This window comes from Hesperophylax consimilis, chromosome 6 (assembly GCF_061612785.1).
Source record: "Hesperophylax consimilis isolate HC1 chromosome 6, BYU_Hcon_1.0, whole genome shotgun sequence".
Classification (NCBI taxonomy): Eukaryota; Metazoa; Arthropoda; class Insecta; order Trichoptera; family Limnephilidae; genus Hesperophylax; species Hesperophylax consimilis.
In genome coordinates this window covers 34,166,611-34,188,745 of record NC_142841.1, presented here as the reverse complement: position 1 = coordinate 34,188,745, position 22,135 = coordinate 34,166,611, and the positions used below count along the sequence as shown (strand labels likewise).

The 22,135-nt window shown below is 34.4% G+C and overlaps 1 long non-coding RNA gene across 1 annotated transcript in view; it reads left to right on the top strand.

The window, feature by feature from the left end:
* Positions 1–22,135, top strand: part of LOC149423249 (uncharacterized) — a 105,820-nt gene extending 83,685 nt beyond the window's left edge. Inside the window, exon 2 of the long non-coding RNA XR_016302311.1 lies at positions 20,549–22,135. This is a non-coding gene — a long non-coding RNA (uncharacterized LOC149423249). The remainder of the gene's footprint in view (positions 1–20,548) is intronic.

Genomic DNA, 22,135 nt, shown 5'->3' with positions numbered 1-22,135 from the left:
TCATCAAACTCTCCGTGTTTTCTATATAAATAATTGGTATCAATATCGACTGCTAGTGACATCTGCCGTTCACTTCATATAAAGCCGAAACTATTCCATCCTTTTCCTGTTATGTGTGTTCGGGAAAAGACAGGATGTTACGAAAGCAAACATACTCTGTGAATGTGCGGTTTAGGTACCTACGACAGATGATAATAAAATATAGGGTGAACAATAAACGCTACATCAGCAATTTTCGCTAATAAAAAAATTATTCATTTTTGGTAGTGTTTTACTTTTGGGGTATTATGCTTTTTTCGTTACCTCCTTCGCTAGCCAACGTTTTGGACAGCATTACAGTGTCCATCATCAGGGCAAATGTGTAGTAGAAGATTTTGTTGCCAGTTCCAATCCTCCATTATCATGTATTAAGTCATATAGCAGTATTATGTAAGCCATAGTTGTAAGTCATATAGCAGTATTATGTATTAAGCTGTAGTTGTAAGTCATATATTAGTATTATGTATTAAGTCGTAGTTGTAAGTCATATTGCAGTATTCTGTATTAAGCCCAACTTGGTCACTAATAATACATATTTGCTGTAAGTTATTAGTTGTAAGTGTAAGTGATTAGTACCTAGGTTAAATAAATTATGATGCAAAAATGATTTTCATGCGATAACGGCGCCATTTAAAAAAAACTTTCATTATTATTATTATTAAGGCGATGCACTACGTCGTGTAATATTTTGAATCGAGCCGCTATCAATAACAAACCTTAAGTAGATGGCGATAAGGCTTAAATTCCCGCTTCACACCATTCACCTGTTTTGGTTTATGCAAGAAAAAAACATTGCCAAAAAGTGCCTTTTATTTTATTTTATGGATGTTCAGGCACAAATATTTAAATGTTTTTCGATCATTTTATAAATAACTTAATTTGCCACACTATACAATAAAACCATAACCGAAAATGGGTTCGTAAGTAGGAGATTTTGAACATTAAAGCAGTTTTCATAGGCCTATACATTATTTTTTCTGGGCTTATAAAAAGAATTTTCTAAAAAATACTAAGGCCAGGATGTACTCTACTCGCAGTATTTAATTAAAGCATCTGAAACATTTCTAGACGACCAAATTTTCAAACCACACAAACACATGATTTTAAATTACTACGTAGTGCATCGCCTTAAATGTGCAGTAAAAAAATTGAAAAGGGTAGCATTAGGACTGTTAAATTAATTTTCTGTAATTCTGAGCCATGCGAGAACATGGGTGACCAATATCAATTAATTAATTAATTATGTCTCAATCAATAAATATTTCATGATGGTACACTAGTTTCAGGGGAAAATTCCATTTCAGTGAGGTGGTTGACAGAATAAAGGCTATGCAGGCGATAGGACGACGGGGTGAAGGGGGGTTGATCAGGGGCATGCTATGCGCGACTGCCTTCCGGCGGAGGCTTCAGGCCCTCGACCAACTTCCGGGTCAATGACTTCGGCAAACTTCGCCTTTGTAGGCCTATTCTCGGCGACAAACCCGTCGAACTAAATTAATGTAGCGCCTAAATCTCATCAACATAGATTGGAATTAAGAACTGTCAATCGTAAATAGATACTCATAAATCATTAAAGTTCAATTTGAGAGGCGTTCGGGTACCGTCACCCGGGGAACAATTTATTGTATAACCAACACCTCTGGCAAAGGTCACCTCAAGTGGTTCGCTAGGTTTGATGACTTAGCAGGGTGTCAGGGTTCATCGGGTGTGGTGTGTACAGGATGCGCCTGCCCACCAGCTGCGTGGCGTGCCAGATCGAGAGAGGCTGGTTATACCAGAGAGACCCTTTTATCTCTCCAACTGGTTATCTCGACCTATCACCTTGCGCCGCAATGGGAGGGATATATTCATATGTACGTCAACTTTCTGCAATCTTTTTTTACCGGATTACCAATAATTTTAAGAGATTCTTAATAAATTAGCAATTCTCATTTTTATCCATGCAGTTAGTTTGAAAAACATATGAAATGAAAATCCGGTATAAAATTCTAAAAAATATCACGTTTTTCTAAATAATACTATTAATCCTGCTGTATAAGGTTTTCATTAGTTCTTAAAGAAAATCACGTTCACTTGACACAGGAAAAGTATCGGAAAAATAGGTTTTTTCTTGTTCCTAGACTGTTTCTCCAATATTAAAAGTTTCCCAGATGTTTTTTTCAAATGACATGTTTGCAATTCAATTCGATTTCGAATCAATAACATGAATGTGATATACGAAAATATCGGTAACACGTAAGTCATGTATGTATGAATATTACATGTAAGTTATGTAGATAACAATCCTTGTTTCTTTTGGGGGACTATTTTTTTTATTTTGAAAGTTATAGCGGGCAGAAAGGAAAATTAAAAAGAACGACAAATTTTGTTTATGAAAAATTAATATATTTTGAATGTTCGTATCAACTCGTGAAAAATGTTATTTTTATGAATTACGATTTTATGAAAAAATACCATAGAACCTTTTAATAGTTGAAGAAATTAATATTGACAACTTTTAATGAAAATATGAAATATACGTGAAAACAGAAAAAAAGGTAAACGGATTCCAGTCTAGTCGCCAGTCCCGGTAATACTAGATGATCTGAATACATGTCGCAGTTGCGACCGTGACTTTTTTATTTTTGTTTTTTTTTCTGTTGAGATTATTCCAAAAAGAGGTGTTATTTTGATATTCAAAGAAAAATGCCATTTTTTAATATAAATAATCCAATGTTTATTTCATTATAAAGAGGAAGGTATGTCGTTAATAGTGAAAAATAACATCAGTTAAATGACCACCACGACCACGCCTATAGGACCATATCCTTTTCATGAAATTTTCCTTAACCAAATCGCAAAGTGACTACCTTATGTCCTCGATAGCCTCACGAATTCCATCTTTGAGGTCTTAAATCGACGCCGGGCTGTTGGCGTAACTCCACACAGGAGGCCCTGAAGAAAATAATTTCCCTCAGGGCCTATGCCATCTTTGGGGATGCTGTGTGGGGGTCTTTTTGTGGAGAGGAAGGAGTGAACATGGGTCTTGAAGAGTCCCATGTTGTAGGAGGGAGGAAACACAGAGGCCGGCAGCTCGTTCCACAGCCGAGCTGTTGAACTTAAGAACGAATCGTAGAAGCGACCCGTTCTCATGTGACAAATGTCAACCGTGTACAAATGTTGGGCGCGCGTTTGGCGTGTATCCCGACTACGCACCGGTGCCACACGCAATATAATTAGCGTAACTAATTTTTCTGAACCCATAAAATTTTCGACGAAAATGTCTATTTCAGCACACTTTAACCTATTATATAGTCGACATATTTGGGTCAGAGGGCTAAAATATGCGATATTATTTTTGAATGCGTTCAGGTGGAACATGCTATTGCATCATAAACAATGGGAATTAGGAACATTTTTTTAATATTGCTAAGACATAATGTAGTATCATTTTGTGCTTTTAATTTAAAGTGTATTTATCTTGAAGTATTCAAGAATTACGTCGTGTAATCTAGATAGATAGTCACGTAGAACACGCTTGTAACGCTTTATGTCCCCGATAACTTCACCAGGGCTAGATAGCAGAGGATTTTTTTAATTTTTTTCAAGAAGCAGGACCAACCTACCAGTGATAATGCCTTTGGGGAGAATGATTACACTCTTAAACCACCATTCTTCAGTTAAATTTCAGTGAATAAATCCAGTTAATCCAAAATATAAATCTAAATAATCCAGAATAGAGCAATCTGACAAATTTTGAGGTGAACTAAATATAAATCATTAACGAAAATGCTTAAGGAATTAGATAAAACGAGTGTTAAACAAATAATTTTATTTTATTTTATTTTTTTTTTCATTAGTTTAATTTTGTTCCCTGACGATGCTCGAGTGAAGCGAAACCGGTCGGTCTTAAAATTAATAAAAATTCGTGGTTTTAAACAAAAAATTATGTTTTATTTTATTAAATAATTTTCTACAACGTATTAATTTTTAATTACAAAGCTTTTAACAATTTTCTACAAGCTTACTCTAGAGACAAACTAGGAGTACATTAAAATAAAGATTTCCACTCACACGTATAAATAAAAGAATACGACTAACAAGATTGGAAAAATCAAACACAAAGAATTGTTTACTTCATACTCATGTTTTTGTGAAATTTTTCATTGCTATATTCAGGTGTAGTTCATTTGTAAATACCTACCATTCTCTTATTTCATTGTTAATGTTTTTCAGTTCTTATTTTTTTTTAATGATTAACTTATGTTTGTACAACAAGATTTTATGCAAAGCATAAAGGATAACAAATTATTATAAGCAATAATTTTGTTATCCTTTGTGCTATGTATAAAACCTTGTCTTATAAACATTAGTTTATCATTAAAAAAAATCTTATTTGACAAGTCAAAATATTTCACCAACAAATGTAGATATAATATGTCTCGACGCCATCTAGTGGGATATTTAGCACTAGCAAAGCCTTTCCTACAAAAATAAAGTTGGTTGTTTACAGGTGAAAAAATATTGTAAGCAGTAATTGTTGATTGAAGTACTAGTACATATTGACTAATTATTGCTAATAATAATTTCTCGGTTCTTGTTATATGCTGTGTACTGAGCTATTATTGGATAAATAGTCTGTGAACAAATGTAATAATAAATAATAAACGTTTGTAATAAGTATTAGAAATAAACAATGTGTAAATTATGATGTAAAAATGTATTAATGTTTATGTTAGACCACATGAAGTGGATATATTTTAAATAAATAAATATTTTTTTAACACCATTCAGCGTCTCAACTGATGTAATGAATGTAATTGATGCAACTATACACTCTTTAACACGTGTTCCTGCATCCCTCCCCCAATTACCTGTACTGGTCTGAAAGTGTGGAGTACCTACATTTAGTGACATTTCAACAATTTAGTTATACAGGGTGCGCCAGAGAAACTTACTTATTTGAAAGTTCAATAAAAACAAAAGCACTGTAGTTATTATTGTAATTCTTTTTTTATTTGAAAATGCAATGTACCAAGTTTTTTTTCATACTGTCTTAAAAATTACATCTTTTAAATGGCGACCCTCATCGCGCATACCAAGTTTTCATCCACTCTTCTCAGCATATCAATCGGAATATTGGCAATAGCATCAGGAATGTTGTTCTTCAGGTGATCTATGGTCCGTGGTCGATCGACATAAACAAGGGATTTCAAATAACCCCATAAAAAAAATCACATGGAGTCAAATCCGGAGAGCGCGCCGGCCATGGGAGATCGTCTCGGAGAGAGATGAGGCGGTTGGGGAAATGTTGTCGCAGCAAATTCATGCCCGCTGCTCTCTAGACCACAGCATAATGGCAACTGACGAGAATGGGAAACAAACTTGGGGACGTCCTCCCCCAGATGCGCCCCCTCCCGCCCCTCTACTTGCCCAACTCAACGGTCGGGAATTTTTTCAAATAAGTAAGTTTCTCTGGCGCACCCTGTACATGACCAGTCAGTTGAGAAAACGGGTACAGTGAACATGTCCCTTCAGTGATTTTAATTCGAGTTCATTACGGAAGCATGTGAAGTTTTGACCAAGCATTGTCCCTCAAGTCCATAATATCTGTCGAAAAGACGTAAATCAGAATCCTTTCCAATTTATTCGAGCTGTTAACCACAACTACCCCAACAGTTGTTTCCAAATATTGATTATAGTCCACAATAAAAACACAAACTGATCCGCATACGCATTGCGACAACAGTTATTAATTGTAAATTTTGTGAAATGTCACTGTTTTTCTCCATAAATAGAAAAATAAAATTAAATAAATTTTAACTACTGCATTGATAAAAAAAATTGTTTCCAACTGGGCCGATTTCATTACGCTATGGACATCACTAATGTTAAAAGTTTTCAGATAGTACGAAGTACGTTCAGCAGTACGAAATGATGGATCTACAAAAATATTTATATTAGGATTCTTTGCACTGTAAACAGATTTTTAGCTTCTAAATTCATCTAATACTTTTCGCGGCTGGTACGAAATAGCTGAAACTGATAACTAATTATTATTTATGTTTTCTCACTCCCACTTGCAATTTTAAGTTTGATAGCAAATAATTACACCTTCACAGTTTCCAGAACACGCGAGACGTATACAACAAACTTTTCACCTTTCCTTGCCTCGGATACAAGAAAATATATTGTGTAGCTATGTACTAATGTGTATTCCCACAATTATATTTTGGAAACATGGAGTTTTAAAAATTATTTTGCTTATTGGTTTCGCTGTTTACTAAATACAAAACTGTTGGGAAGTGAGTTAGCTAAGAGCTTCACAGATGCACTCATAGAGGGCAGTGCAAAGAGCTTGCTTGGAAGTCCGCAAGATGGCAGCTAGTAGCCAGTAGTCGCCAGGGCCAGTTAGGCTGCTTCCAGACAAACATGGTATTTGCAGATCTCATTTAGCCAGCTCCTAGTTAGGTCGACCATCGAAGTCACTCCTGTAATAAGCGAAGTATTGAATAAATCCCTGATTTAATATACCTAGAGAACTTATTCTCTAAAAATTTCCTTCCACGATGAGTTGGAGAACTGTTTGTGGGAACACAACAACAACACATTTACACAACATGTGTACAAACAAGACCGCTTTACTTCTGAGATTGTACGTTCGTGAGACTTCAGTGCATTCGTCGCTCCAGGAGGGTATAACTCCGATCGAAAATTAAAATCAAAATATTATGACGTCATACGATTGCCTAACTATATCCACCAATGAAAAACTCTGAAAGTCTATGGAATAAACTTTCAGAGTTTTTCATTGGTGTGAAGTATAATCAGTAGGCTCTCAATGAGAATTATACTGTCTATATATTGGCATATCTATGTTTTTTTAGGACAAATTTATTTCAATCTAAAAGCCCGAAGATATCGATCTAGTGAGTGGTTTATTTATGGTTGTGAAAGTTGGAGGTCAGTTGAAGGAAAAAAAGCGAAACCTATATTTCGCTTCATGTTTCATCCAAATATAATACACCAATGGTTCCGCGCGTCAATTACCTGCAGAGAATTTGAAGTCACTGAAATACATTGGTGAGAAAAATACATCCTTTTTTCCTTTGCAACATTTGTACAATGGTCCTTCGTTTACGAACATAATTATTACAAAATTTACAGATAATTTATTATATTATTAAATTTAGAGATGTTGTGAAACAGTGAAGATACCTACGCACAAACTATTTGAATATCCATTTGTTTCAACTTAATTGCTACAAGAAACAATTATTTACAACGGGGGAGATGGTAAAAGATACATTAAAATTCCATTTTCCTTCAATCAATGTGCATTATTTCATGATTCTCACTAAATACGTACAAATTATTTGAATAACCCAAACTAAGAACTTAATTACCTAATTTTGAAAAAGTTTTTCCATCTCCCCCCACGCGCGACGTAAATAGTTGTTTCTTGTACAAATTAACTTGAAGTATTATTTAAAATTATTGGGCTATTTGGAAGTAAGCGAAGCACGAAAAGATTACCAAATTTTCACTGGTTTTCAGTGCATTCGAACGGAAAGACAAACAATAAACAAGGCAAATATTGTAGGCAAAGCAATTTGTGGTTTTATACATAAAGTGGACTTAAACAATATTTGTCATAACTATTAGGGATCTGAGGGTAACAGTTAGAATTGGAAAGGGATTCTAACTTACCCCTGGTCGGTAAATCGATATTATGGCCTTGAGGAACACTGCAAAATCACTGCACGAGCTTCCGTAATAGACTCGATATTATACACACTGAAGGAGAACTTATTTTTTTTACGGCACAGGTTTTCTTAACAGACTGGTAAAGTGCAATAAATTGTTGCAGTGTCACTGATGTAGGTATCACTATCAGATAGGGATAGGTAATTGGGTAACATGAGGAATGACGGAACATTATTTAAAGAGATAAACATTCAGAGTTTTTCATTGGTCCGAATGAGAATTGTACCGTCTATAAATTGGCATATCTATGTTTTTTAGGACAAATTTGTTTCATACAAAAAGCCCGAAGATATCGATCTAGTGAGTGATTTATTTATGGTTGAGAGAGTTGGAGGTCAGTTGAAGGTAAAAAAACTGAATGTATTTTTTCTATATCTCGTATAGTTGCGTCAACAGTAACTATTTGTCATTTTCTTCGTCCAGACAATCCAAATAAGTATAAATAACGCACGTGTGCCGTTCCCAACGTACAAATAAGTTAGAATAATACTTGAACATTGAATGGAAGGACCGAATAGATTATTATAGTCACAAATGATTTATTACCTTTATTTTGCTGTTGGGAACGGCTAACATGCATATTTTTATACGTGATATTTAAGACATTTACAGATAACAGATATATATTGAATCACTGTACAGGGCGGCTGTCTGTTTCATGGTGATTAATGAGATATTGATATTTTGTATAACATACGACGTACTTCATGAACATTTTAAGATTAATACATTTAAAATGAGAAGGAAATTGACTGATCCAATATGATTACTCAAAATGATTCTTGGCCATCTTGATACTACATTATGTCTTATTAATATAGAAATAAATTTTCCATTTCCCATTCTTTAAGACGTCATAGCATGTTTAGAGTGTGCTGAAGTAGACATTTTCGTGAATAATTTATACGGATTCGGAAATGACACAACGTTCTAAAACAAGTGTACATTCATTTTGTATGAGAATTGGTGGAAATTTAGCTAGCGCAGTAACTTTTAAAGATTTTCCAGAACCATAATTCAACTAACCAAAACCATTTTAGAAAAAATGTCACTGAACACCGCTGGCTATTTATAACGTGCAAAAGAATATTCTCTGGGCCTAGGTCAACCTTACTTAATACAATCAGAATTTAATAGGTCACTTTCGTAAAGTTTATCCGGAGGTTTTATAAAATAAATTAGCCATGATTTATGCATCTTTTTTTCATAGAGATCCCAATATGGAAATTATATCGCGACCAATATGAAAAATCTTTGCATTACACGATCAGTATTCTTTTTTATGCAAAAAGTTGCCATTAGAGAAGAAATAATATTGTGAAACTATATTAAATCGTCAAAAAATGGCAGAATCTTGAATATAACGATAGACAACATGAAAGCATTCTCTAATTTGCCTTTTCCGATGCCAAATCGCCTAAATGTACAATACCGAATTAGTAATAAACATACAAATTTTACTCTTTTATCAATGTTAAAATTATAGCTGGCCGACAGGCGGAATCCTTTGCCATTTGCTACGGATTAGAGCAACTGGTTCAGGAGCCTACAAGGGTTCCTGATGTCCAGACTCACCGCTCCAATCTGTTAGACCTATTCTTAACTACTGTGCCACACGGTTATAAGATTGACGTCACAGCGCCTCTGGAATCATCCGACCACTGCCTAGTGACGACATCAATCCCCGTTAACCTCAGACCAACCAATGAGAGACTGAGGAGAAAAGTGTGGCACTATAGGTCAGCAGATTGGTTCGGTATGCGGGCCCATTTCAACGCTTTTCCGTGGTCAGCTGTTTGTTTTCGGACTTCGGACCCTTCAAGATGTGCCCAAGAGATTGGTGAAGTCATCAAATCGGCGATGGATGGCTTCATAAAATCGACTACTAAAGAAACTGGTGTGGGCTCAAAGCCGTGGTTCAGTCGACAATGCTCCGAAGCAGTTCGACGAAAAAACGCGGCTTACCGAGCCTACAACACATCTCGAACGCCCGAAAGCAGATCAGCATACAACAAATCGGCAAAGGAAGGCAAGAGAATCATTAATAGGTCAAAATTCGAACACGACCTGCAGATCAACAAAAAGCTGGCTGCCTGCCCGCATGGCAGCAGAGCATTCTGGTCGCTTGCGGGCTCAATAGGTCAGAATTTTTCCAAACCCAGTTTGCCACCTCTTACCAGACCTGACGGCTCACTAGCAAACACCGCCACCGAAAAGGCTAACCTATTAGGGAAAATGTTTGCGGAAAACTCGACCCTCGACGACGGAGGTGCTGTTCCGCCGTCGGTTCCTCACTGCGGCTTCTATATGAAAAAGCTGAGGATCCGGCATCGGGATGTACTCCACGTTATACGGGGGCTCGATGTTAACAAAGCTAGTGGACCTGATGGAATACCTGCCCTGGTATTGCAGAGGTGTGCTGCGAAAATAGTTCCAGTTTTGACAAAGCTCTTCAAAATGTCCCTGAAGTGTGGCACTGTGCCCTCTGGTTGGAAAAAAGCGGTCATTCACCCTATTAACTACCGCCCCATAGCGATCACATCAGTTCTGTCCAAAGTGATGGAAAGTGTGATCAACGACAAACTGCTCACATACCTCGATAAGAACAAAATTATCAACGACCGTTAATACGGATTCCGGCGGAACCGCTCGTGCGGTGATCTTCTCGCGTATGTGACGCATGTTTGGGGGCGGTGCCTGGAACGTCACGGTGAGACCCAAACGGTCGCACTAGACATATCCAAGGCCTTTGACCGGGTCTGGCACCGAGGACTTGTCAACAAATTGCCTTCTTACGGACTTCCCGCATCCCTGTGTACGTGGATTGCTGACTTTTTAAGGGATAGGTCGATTCAGGCGGTTGCTGACGGTTTCACCTCTTCCTCACACTCCATAAATGCTGGCGTCCCACAGGGATCGGTTCTGTCTCCGACTTTGTTTTTGTTGCACATCAATGACCTTTTGACATGTGCACCGATTCATTGCTACGCGGATGACAGTACAGTTCATGATAGCTTTTTGTTTGACAAGCCCCCAAAGGGCACACAAACTCTAACGGCTCGGAGGGCTTTGAAGCAGAGAATGGACGGTTATCTCGAGAGTATTTCCTCCTGGGGTAAAAATAATCTCGTCGAATTTAACGTTTCAAAACCCAATCCTGTCTTATTACGTCTAAAAGGGATCCAAATGATAATCTAGTCTCCTTCAACGGAAGCAATCTTCCGAACAGGCCTTCCATTGATATGCTTAGTGTAACTATAAGTGACCAGCTCAGGTACAGGGGCTCCATCGAAGCCAGAGTAAAGTTGGCCTCTCAGAAGCTAGGCGTACTGTTCAGGGCCCGCAGATACTTTAATAGTACACAACTGCTGACCCTGTACAAACGCAAGTGCGCCCTACTGTCGAATTTGGCAGCCATCTCTGGTCCGGAGCCCCTAAATACCTGAAAAAAAACCCTTGAATTTGTGCAAAAACGGGCGGTCCGTTTGATAGATTACCCAATCTTAACAAACGGACTGCAATCTTTAGAGCACAGGCGTCAGGTAGGTATGCTGTCCTTTTTCTATCGGTATTACAATGGAAGATGCTCTGAGGAACTAGCGTCATGGATCCCTTCGGCACCGGTGCGTAGTCGGGATACACGCCAAACGCGCGCCCAACATTTGTACACGGTTGAAATTTGTCACATGAGAACGGGTCGCTTCTACGATTCGTTCTTAAGTTCAACAGCTCGGCTGTGGAACGAACTGCTGGCCTCTGTGTTTCCTCCCTCCTACAACATGGGACTCTTCAAGACCCATGTTCACTCCTTCCTCTCCACAAAAAGACCCTCCACACAGCATCCCCAAAGATGACATAGGCCCTGAGGGAAATTATTTTCTTCAGGGCCTCCTGTGTGGAGTTAATATAAAAAAATATTAAAAAAATAAATAAAAAAAATTAAATAAACATATCCACATATTATGGCCACGTAAAACAATGACAAAAGACAGATGTCAAATAATGTCCGCCATCTGAAACTATTTGAAAATCGATACCAAAATAGAACACGTCTTTTTTTCATATCGAAACCATTTGAAAAGACGACTCATCGTGAAAAACGTCCATTATTCTTCCGTAGGAGGTGAAAACTATAAAAAAAAACTTTTTTATGCTAACATGAAAGAAAGTACTGGCATAAATCCGAATATTCAGCAATAAAATGTGTAAGACTTTTCCAAGCTGACTTTTTTTACATTAACTCCTTCTTTGGAGATGCTGTATTAGAATGAAAAAAGGGAGAGGTGGTTCTGGGAAGGAAAAACGTATGAGGTGTGGGTAGGAATCCATAGATTTAGGCGCACACACCCCACGGGGGTCAATGTGGTGAGGTTGTATCCCTCTCACTGCGGAGCAAGGCGATGGGTCAAAAGAGATAGGAAGTCAAAGGGTCTTAATACATATATAACATACGCGATATCTGCACAGACAAACTGAGCCACAGAAACGCATGGCGGGATACAGCTATTAAAATAAAAATAATAACATAGGAAAAAAATCAACTTGACACTCGTAGGTACAACAAACACGAAAAAGAGAAGAGAAAAAAGTATTGTTACCTGCCTACAGTTAATAACATAAATCTTTTTTTTAATTTTATTTTAGCGATTTTTACATCCAAGTTTACAAATGCATAATTTATTATAACTTACATTATTACATTGTTATTTATAACATTATCTTTTGATTAATATGGCTCCTTCAATCCAGCTTGAATCTATCAATTGTTGCAGTCTGTATAGTTTCTGGCAGCGCATTATAATATTTCATTCCTTTGCATAATAAACTGTTTTGTGTATTGAATTTGTCATTTTTTGTAGACTAATTTCATTATACATTATTTTTTTTTTATTTTTTTTTTATTTTTTATTTTTTTTATTTAATATTTGTATGTTTTTTACAATAAATATACAATTTATACATATTATACAGTGTTATAAAGGTGAATAATAATAGCTTTTCCTCACCATAAAGAGACGAGGCTCTTGTGTTTGGTGAGTGAATCCTAGCTCAATTATATGGAATCATGTAAGTAAGTAAATAATATTTTTTCAAAACCAAAGGGATAAGTAAGAAATAGGCAAGATTTATCAATAATACAGTTTCAAGATTTGAAGGAAATAATAATAAGAGTAAGATATGGACTTTTATAGTAGTTTTAGGTAATTTTTTAATTTTATTTTAAATTCCTGAATATCTTCAATATTTTTTAGATATAATGGAAGGATGTTAAAATATGTTATACCTAGATAGAGATAGGTATTTTGTGTGTGCTTTGTATTGAGTTTTGGGATTTTGATAGTTTTTTGATATCTTGCTGATGAATTGAATTGTAAGTTATTTAACTGTATTTCTTTATAAATTTGTAGAATTGAATATTTTTTATATATATTGTCTATTGTGGGTACGTTGAATATTGAAAAGAGAATCTCGGTAGAAAATTTGGATGGTTTTTTCAATATTACTTTAATTATCAATCTTTGAACTATTTTAAGTGGATTTAATATATTGTTATAAGTTCCTCCCCAGCCAATAATACCATATTGTAATATAGATTGTACAATTGCATAGTACACTCTTTTTAGGTTTTCTAGTCTAAGAATATTTCTAAGTCTTATAAATATATAAATACATTTTCTAATTCTTTTGACAAGTTCACAAATTTGTTTTTTCCATTTAAAATGTTGATCTATATATATACCAAGATATTTAATTTCAGAAGTTAGACTAAGTATAGAACATTCTTGATTGCAATTAGTTCTGTTACATTTAAGTTGATGTATTATAATTTTTAATTCTGGTATTAATTTAAATTTGTTGATAGAGAATGGGATACATTTTGTTTTTTCAGTATTTAATGAGAGGAGGTTTTTATCGAACCAATTTTTTAGTATATTAATATCAGTATTTGCTAAGTTATTAACATTATTCCAATCAGTACCTTCAATTATTATGACAGTGTCATCAGCATAAGATATTATTTTTCCATTTAATCTTTGATTGAATATGTCATTTACATAAATGATAAACAATAACGGTCCCAGGACTGTACCTTGAGGTATGCCGAAGTGACTTGTTTTTTGTTGACTAAGTACATCGTTGATTTTTACTACTTGAGGGCGTTTGAAAAGGTAGCTTTTTATCCATTCTATAGCTGTACCACTTAATCCAATATTTCTTAATTTACTTATAAGTTTGTCGTGTGATATGCTATCAAAAGCTTTTTTTAGATCTATGAAAATTCCAATGCATTTTAATGATTTATCTAATGAATTATGAACAAGACTAGTTAATTTTGCAATTGCATCCTGAGTGCTTCTACCTTCCATAAAACCGAACTGATTTTCATTAATTAATTTATTACATTTTACAAATTGGTTTATCCTTTTTTTAACTATCTTTTCAAAAATTTTTGCTATGTTCGATATTACTGATATGGGTCGGTAATTGCTAACTTCTTCTGGGTTACCAGATTTAAATATTGGAGTAATGGTAGTTTGTTTGTAGATTGATGGAAACACTCCGCTTTGGAAACTTACATTTATTATGTGTTTTAACGGTTTAGAAATTTGATTTTTAATATTTTTTAAAATATTAACTGTTATTCCATCAAAACCCGGGGCAGAACCACCTTGCATATCGTTTATAATTGATATTATTTCGTTCTCTGTGGTGACTTGGAATGTTGCTATATTATTGTCAGTATCAATACTACAGTCTGGAAATGTTATATTTGGGTCAGTATGAATGAGATTGGCAAGATTTTCCCCTACGTTCGCAAAGAAGGTGTTAAATATGTTTGCAGCTTTTGAGGGATTTTCTTTACAACATGTTTTCATGTTGTCATGAAATATAGTGGCGATGTCGTTATTCTTGTTTTTTTTCTTGTCAATTATTTCATTTATAACTGTCCACACTCTTTTACTATCATTTTCAGCCTGATTCAACTTTTGTTTATAATACTTTTGTTTTGTATTTTTTATAATATATGAAAGTTTGTTTTTATATGCTTTAAAATGATTTAGTAAATTTTTATTATTTGGTTGTTGAGTAGTTAATTTGTAAAGAGTTTGCTTATGTCGTACAGATACTACTAAACCATGAGTAATCCATGGTTTTATAGGTTTCAAGTTCGACACTTTGGATTTGGTTATTATATTATTATTTGTCGAGTCATTTATGCATTTAGATATTTTTTCTTCAAACATTTTACAACATATATTGACATCATTACATTGTAATAATTTATTCCAATTTTCTGATTCTAATTGGTGTTTTAATGTATCCATATTAAGTACTTTTTTTGAGTAATTATTTTGTTTAAATAATGGCAAAGTTGGATTGGTTAATTTATAGTTAAAAATACATGAATAATGATCAGTGATAGTTGTATGAATGACAGCTGATTTTATATTTTGGATATCAGGAATATTTGTAAAAATGTGATCTAAGCATGAGGGGCGTTGACCTTTAACATTTCTAGTATAAGAATTTATGCACGATAAATAATTGAGTTCTGCTAACATATTTAGATATGTGTCTTTATCTTTACTAGAATAGTCGTTTGCAATATTTAAGTTCATATCTCCAACAATAATAGTATTTTTATTTCTAAAATTTAACAGAATATTTTTTAATTCATCTATAAATTGAGGTATTATCGATGTATGCGTACGATAAATAGCAATAATGTTATAATATTTATTTACGTCTTTAAATTCTATATTTAATATGTTAACATTACTAACATTAATTATTTCTTTAATATTGAGAACATTATACTGGTTAGAAATAAATAATCCGATACCTGAGTTTTTGTTTATTTTGTTTATTGTCGCATGGTATGTGTAGCCTGGAATAGTGTAATTGATTTCGCCTGCAGAGTGTGTCTCTGTTAACACAATCAGGCCCGGGAAAAAATTTAATTCTTTTAATGTTATAACTAATTCATCCATGTTTCGTTCTAAACTTCTAATATTTACATGAAATAGGGTAAATCCTTTTTCAGAGCAAATTAAGTTAAAATCTTTCATAGATTGACATAAATTTTCTTCAATATACATTTTTTTATCTAATGCGTTACATAAAAAATCATTCATTTTTAAGTTTTAGATTAGAGTTTAAAGAAATGAAATTTACCGTATTATTCATAGTCGATGCGCTCCCTAGCTAGTTGAAGCATTTTTTGCCGATAGAGACATTTCATGCTATCAACTCTGTGTTCTGTAGAATAATTCATAGTAAATCTTTTGTTTTGAACACAGCAATTGTTGCATGTTGGAGGTTGTTCTTTATTTTCACATTTAGACAGAATGTGCTCCTTTGTGCAATGAGGGCAAATGGGGGGCTGCGTCCTGGCGAGACATCTTTGCGCTGTGTGGCCGAACTTAAGGCAGTGGTAGCATTGAGTAAGCGGGTTACAGTCTTCTATGTATACTCTTTGGAATTTGATGTTTATTTTGTTTTTTTCTAGTAGCGTTTTTCTTAATTTACCGGTTGTTTCAATAATGTAGTTAGTGGTGTCGTTTTCTTTTCCTTCATTGTATTTGTTTTTTAGTTCCTTGATAAGCTTGATGTTGTTTTTGTCTTCCAGGGTTAATCCTTCATTTTGTTGTACAATCCCATCTATAATTTCCTCTTCAGTCAATTGGCATTGCAGCCTTTTCAACATTAAACACGGTTTCTTTTTTTTAATTTCTTCGGCCAATATTTCTTTTCCAATTACCTTATTAATTTCTTCGGTTAACTTTTCTGCATCTTCTTTTTTTTGACATGAGATCAGTACCTTTTGTTCTCCGATTTTTTTTACTCCATTCACTCCAACTTTTATTTTAGTTAAATTAATGTTTTTTTGAATTTTTATTTTTATATCTTCGGCCTTCAAGGTGTTTTTAGATGTAATTATGATGGCGTGCTTCTGTTCTGGAATGTGTGCACCTGTATTCACGAAGTTTTTATTGTCACCTAATACATTTGCATATGTCCTTTTGTTATTATTATGAATTTCTTCTAGTTTCTGTGCGTAGTGATGATTGTTTTTAATATTAGTTTCTTGTAATTCTATAATCTTTTTTTGTAGGTTTATTAGTTCATATTGAATTTTTTCTTCCAGTGATATAATGTTCTGTTCCAGTGTTAATTTTATTTTTGAGTCCTTCACTGAAGTGATCTTGTTTATTAAATCTTTAATGTTTTTAATAATTTCTTGAGTTTCCATTTTGGATGGAATGTATCGCCCAGGTGGGCGAGTTATTAATGTAAACTATATTACTTGATTTACTTGTCACAAAATTACGCGACTGTACTCCTTCGATGTGGAGCGAGTAATGGCGGATGTGGAGCGAGTAATATTGTGTTATGTCTGTGAATGTTCTTGTAGTATTTAACATTGTTAGAAAATTATTTTGTTATTTTATGTATAAATATCATCACGTTTAAGGTCAGCCAATTTAATTCATTTAACATCTTAGTTACTTTTGAAAATCTATTTCTCCCAAGTATTGATTTTAATATTAAAAAGTTGAGTATTGTTCAAAACGTGTTTTTTACTTTTTCCGTGCGTTGGTAATAGGTTTTTATTATTATTTAAGTATAAATATCACCGCGTTCAACGTCAGCATCTGTTTTACTGTTAGCCAATTTAGTTCCTTTTGAAAATCTGTTGGCTTAAGTATTATTCTTATAATTATTGGAGATTTTGCAACTTATTTTGTTGGGCAGTAGTTAAAATGTGGCGCACGAATATACCTCTGCTCGCATGTACCCATGGAAAAATAATATAGAGTCGTTGGTTGGTAATGATCAAACACTAAAGATAATTGATATCATCTGCAGATAATTGATATCATCCGCAGATGATTGATATCATCTGCATTCTATTAATGATTTAAAAACACTTTTTGTCAAGACACGAGTAGCTCTAACCTTTCACGAACTAAACCGTTAACTTTTTCGCAGAATAAATAGTTTTCCGACGTTTTAAAATAGTCAAAGGTCATGTGCAGTGACACCGTGCAAATGAATAGTTGGACGTGAATGTACTATTTAAGTATTAAAAGCGGGTACCGTATTTTAGAGTGCACTCTAGGATACTTTTATGCGACCCCTGAAACAGTGTAAGCAAGCACTAGAATTATTTATCTGTTGCGGTGCATAATTGAAAAGCAAGCGAGGTACAGGGTGTTCTTGAAGTAAATGTTTATCTTATGTAAGTTTCATCTTGAAACGTGGTGCGACCTACACTTTACTAACCGCAAATGTCTTTTACAACAAAATATATCTACACCTAAGCGACTTATGTATTGTTGCGCGTTCACATTTTTTCTATTTTATTTCGTTCGAACTTGCTCTATTACGTGATCGATTCTAAGTATATTGTAGAATACGATAGTTTTTTTTACATTAGCTCCACACAGGATAATAATTTCTCTCAGGGCCTATGTCATTTTAGGGGATGCTGTGAGGGGTATTTTTAAGGAAGGAATGACAAGAATTTCTGGGAAGGAAAAAGGCATAACGGTGGGTAGAAATCTGGGGGTCAGTGTGTTCAGGAATGACAGATATGAATCCATTACCCCCACTGCAGTGCAAGGCGATGTTCCGAGAGAGTACTGCTGGAAAGGTCAAAAGGTCTCCCTTAACCAGTCGCTCGTGATCTGGCCTGCCACGCAGTTGGTGGGCAGGTACATTTGAAGGTCTCTGTGGTCGAGGGGTAAGGCTCTCGACTAGCAAGCCGGAAGTCGCGGGTTCAAAGCCCAGCGTGCGCATGTAAATTTTATTTGATTTATCTGTGTTATATCACAATATATAGTATATCTGCAGAACGTTCCAGAGTTTATTGAAAATTGAAATGTCAAGCCTTTAACAAATAAATTTACAGATTTCCTAACAAACTATAAGTAAAAGACGAATGTGTTATGAGGGTGTCGGAACAATGCTCATTAAAATTCATGAACACATTTACCCATAATATTCTAAATGTACTAATATTTTATTAGGAAATGGCCTGCCATCACGTTTTAACAGGATTTTAATAAATCAGCCGTACTCATTTTTCTCCGCCTTGTACTGTTAAAATCGTTATTGTTGTTGATCGAGTCCACCAAGTGAAGAAGAAATATTGTTACAATTTTTATTTGAAATTCGAATTAGTTTCTTTAAGTACCTACCGAAAAAAAATCTCGATTCTCAGATCGTTCCAATTTCAAATAAATCTCTAAATAGTAAAAAATAAAGTCGCTATCCGCGTCGGTCTGTTTGTGCGCTTAGTTCTTCTAAATTATGCAACGGATTTTGAGGGTTTTCACTATCATTTAGAGAATTTCTTCTGGAAGGTCTGGAAAGTAGAGAAAACTTTCCGAGCAACTCCGGATACATGTCAGCTATTCGTTATATTAAATTTTATTGCTTTGAGCCAGAGTAAACAAGCGATAAAATCTAACTGTAAACAATTCATGATTGCCCAGTCAGGATGATAAATAAATTATTGTTATGCTCTAGAAATATTGGATAGGTGTTTTTTACTCGTGACGACGTGACAGTTCGTGAAATAACTCGAACGGCAAAGTTTAGGAAGCACGAGCGACATTTTTAAATACATATATTTGAAATTCGATTTTATTTTGGCAATGAATGAATGTTCCCGGATAGGAAGGTGAATTTTCAATCTTCAGTGAAACCATAAAAAAAAATTGAAAAAAAATCGGCTACCAACTAATCGGCTAGGTCGAAAATCAAAAATAGATTAAAATAATATCGTTCGAAAAATCTTTGCTTTTTACGTGTTGTTTTTTTGTTTGAAAGATCTTTTCAACTCACACTCGTTTCAATCACGAGCGAAGTAAAAAAAAACAAGTATAGACGCCATTTCATTTTTTCCATTTTTCTATTTCTTTTTACTTTGCTACCGATTTTGATATTATTTCTTATCGTGTTTTTTTCTCCGATCTCGCCTGTTCCTCGTTTGTATGACGAAGGAAATGAATGTTTTTCTCTTCATTCCTATGTTTTCATACACCAAATAATATAGTCGTACTCGATTACGGCACACAAAACAGCGGGATAAAAAGAAAATCTAAATCATATATTATTTAAATCGCATTTCACACAGATCCTTTTACAACTAAGGAAAAAGGTACTTGAAAATAAAGCTGTTTTTTATCACATTGAATAATATGTAAATATGTATTCTTTTTTTAAGTTCAAAATCCGTTGTTTTCTTTCCTTCGTAAATGAATAGACCATTTTTGTTTCTTTGTAGTATTTTTAAACTTTGCTTCTGTCTAGTTTTTCGATAGTATTTTTAAACATTGCTTCTATCTAGTTTTTTCGGTAGTATTTTTAAACATTGCTTCTATCTAGTTTTTTGTAGTATTTTTAAACATTGCTTCGATCTGGAAAATCTCTTCAGCTCTTCACTTAACGAATTATGGATTATGGACTGATGGACTATCCTATCATTTTATTTTAATTTAATTTTGTTTAAATTTTACTGTGATATTTTATTTGATGTTATCATTAGGTTTCCATGTATCATGTTTTTTTCCGTTCTTATTTTTAAACTGGGATCATACTATTCTCCCAGTTCTGCTGGATTAAAAACTTTAATAAATAAAATAATGCACTCTCAGTATAGTGTCAGAGTGTACAACTACATCAAAACGATTTACCTTGTCTTAATCCGTGTGCAAGGCAAGATAATCACTCCATTCTTTATTATTTCCAGATGTCCCTTGATCTGAGATCCGAGTCAGCATGGCGAAGCGGGCTCCACTCACCGATGAGGAGAATGACAATGAGCTGAGCATCCTGCTCGTGGTGACCGTCATCATCGGCATGATACTGATGGCCTCGCTGCTGCTGTGTTACATCTGCGTGTTCCGCCAGCTATGCTGCGAAGGCATCGAGGAGAACAAGAAACGTCGCCGAAGGGCCGAGAGAGACAGCGTCCCCCTTGCCGAGATTACGCACGTCTCCAGCCAACCCACGGAGACTGAGAGAATTTGAATTGAATATTATCCGTTGTTATCGTTCATGATTTTTTTTAAATTTGTTGCCAGTGATGTGATTCTGTAAATATTCATAGATCTGGGGAAATTGAAAAAAATTCTAGTATCTGCTGAACAAACCTTTTAATAGTAGGGGGCCTTTTGTCAATTGTCTAATTTATTTTAGTGAAGTAATTATCTGGGGAAAATTTCCTTACATCTCGGGATTAAAAAAATACATCTAGGGCATAAAGAAAACTTTTAATAATAGTAGGGCCTGTTATCAATTGTCTAGTAATTGTTTTACTTTGTTGGCAGTAAAGTAATGTCTGGGGAAAATTTCCCAGATCTCGGGATTAAGAATATGTACAAAACGTATAGTATTACTAATTTGAAAATTTTATACTTCTTATTTTACTTTGTTGTCAGTTGTCAGTAAATTAATTGATGTCTGGGTAAAAAATTTCTCTGGAATTTGAGAATTTTTTCTAGGGCAGTAGTGCGCAACGTTTTTATTATAATTACCTAATTATTTATTAAATTTTCTTGTTATTTTCAAGGTTCACAAAGGATACAATTGTTGCTTCTGGGATAACTAACACTATGACACACGTAATGTGGAAATAATTTGTACCAGTTCGCATCGAATTCAAACTCAAGCATCGCGGGTTCAATTCCTTGCTAGCTTATTCCTCTATCCACTGCACGAGTTAATTATTATATTATTGATGTAGTCGTATTGTTTTCATTAAATACGTTTACCCTTTTAATTTAACTACACCGTTTCAGTGGTAAAATTATTTTCAAAATGATTTATGAGATGGTGTCCCAATAAATAATGCCACAATTGGCCGAGGGTTATGTATCGCTAATCTATGGATAGTCTGAAAAAAGCCTGTGTTTCGTTTTCACCTACATTTTACCAGTAATAATATTGGGATTTTTTTAATTTTTTAAATTTTTATGTTCAAAGAATATATTTAACAATTTTCACGTATTCTCTATTTTCTACAACTGATAAGAATATTATGAGTATTAGTTTATTTCATCCTACCTACGATGAAACATTCGATCTCGGTGTTATCATTTTGGTATCCTGAATCTAGGGAATTTCTGGGAAATTTTTCACCCTTTCGAAGGGAAATAAAAAATTTGGGATGGCATCACTGATTACTGCCGACAAGTTATTTATTTCTGTAATGGTTTGGAAATGAGTTTTTCGCGACGATAAAATTTAATCATCCCATCTTCGACATCTCCAAGGAGCGGAACCTAATGTAATGATTTATAGCGTAAAGTAGAATTGACGGAATGAATTTTGATAA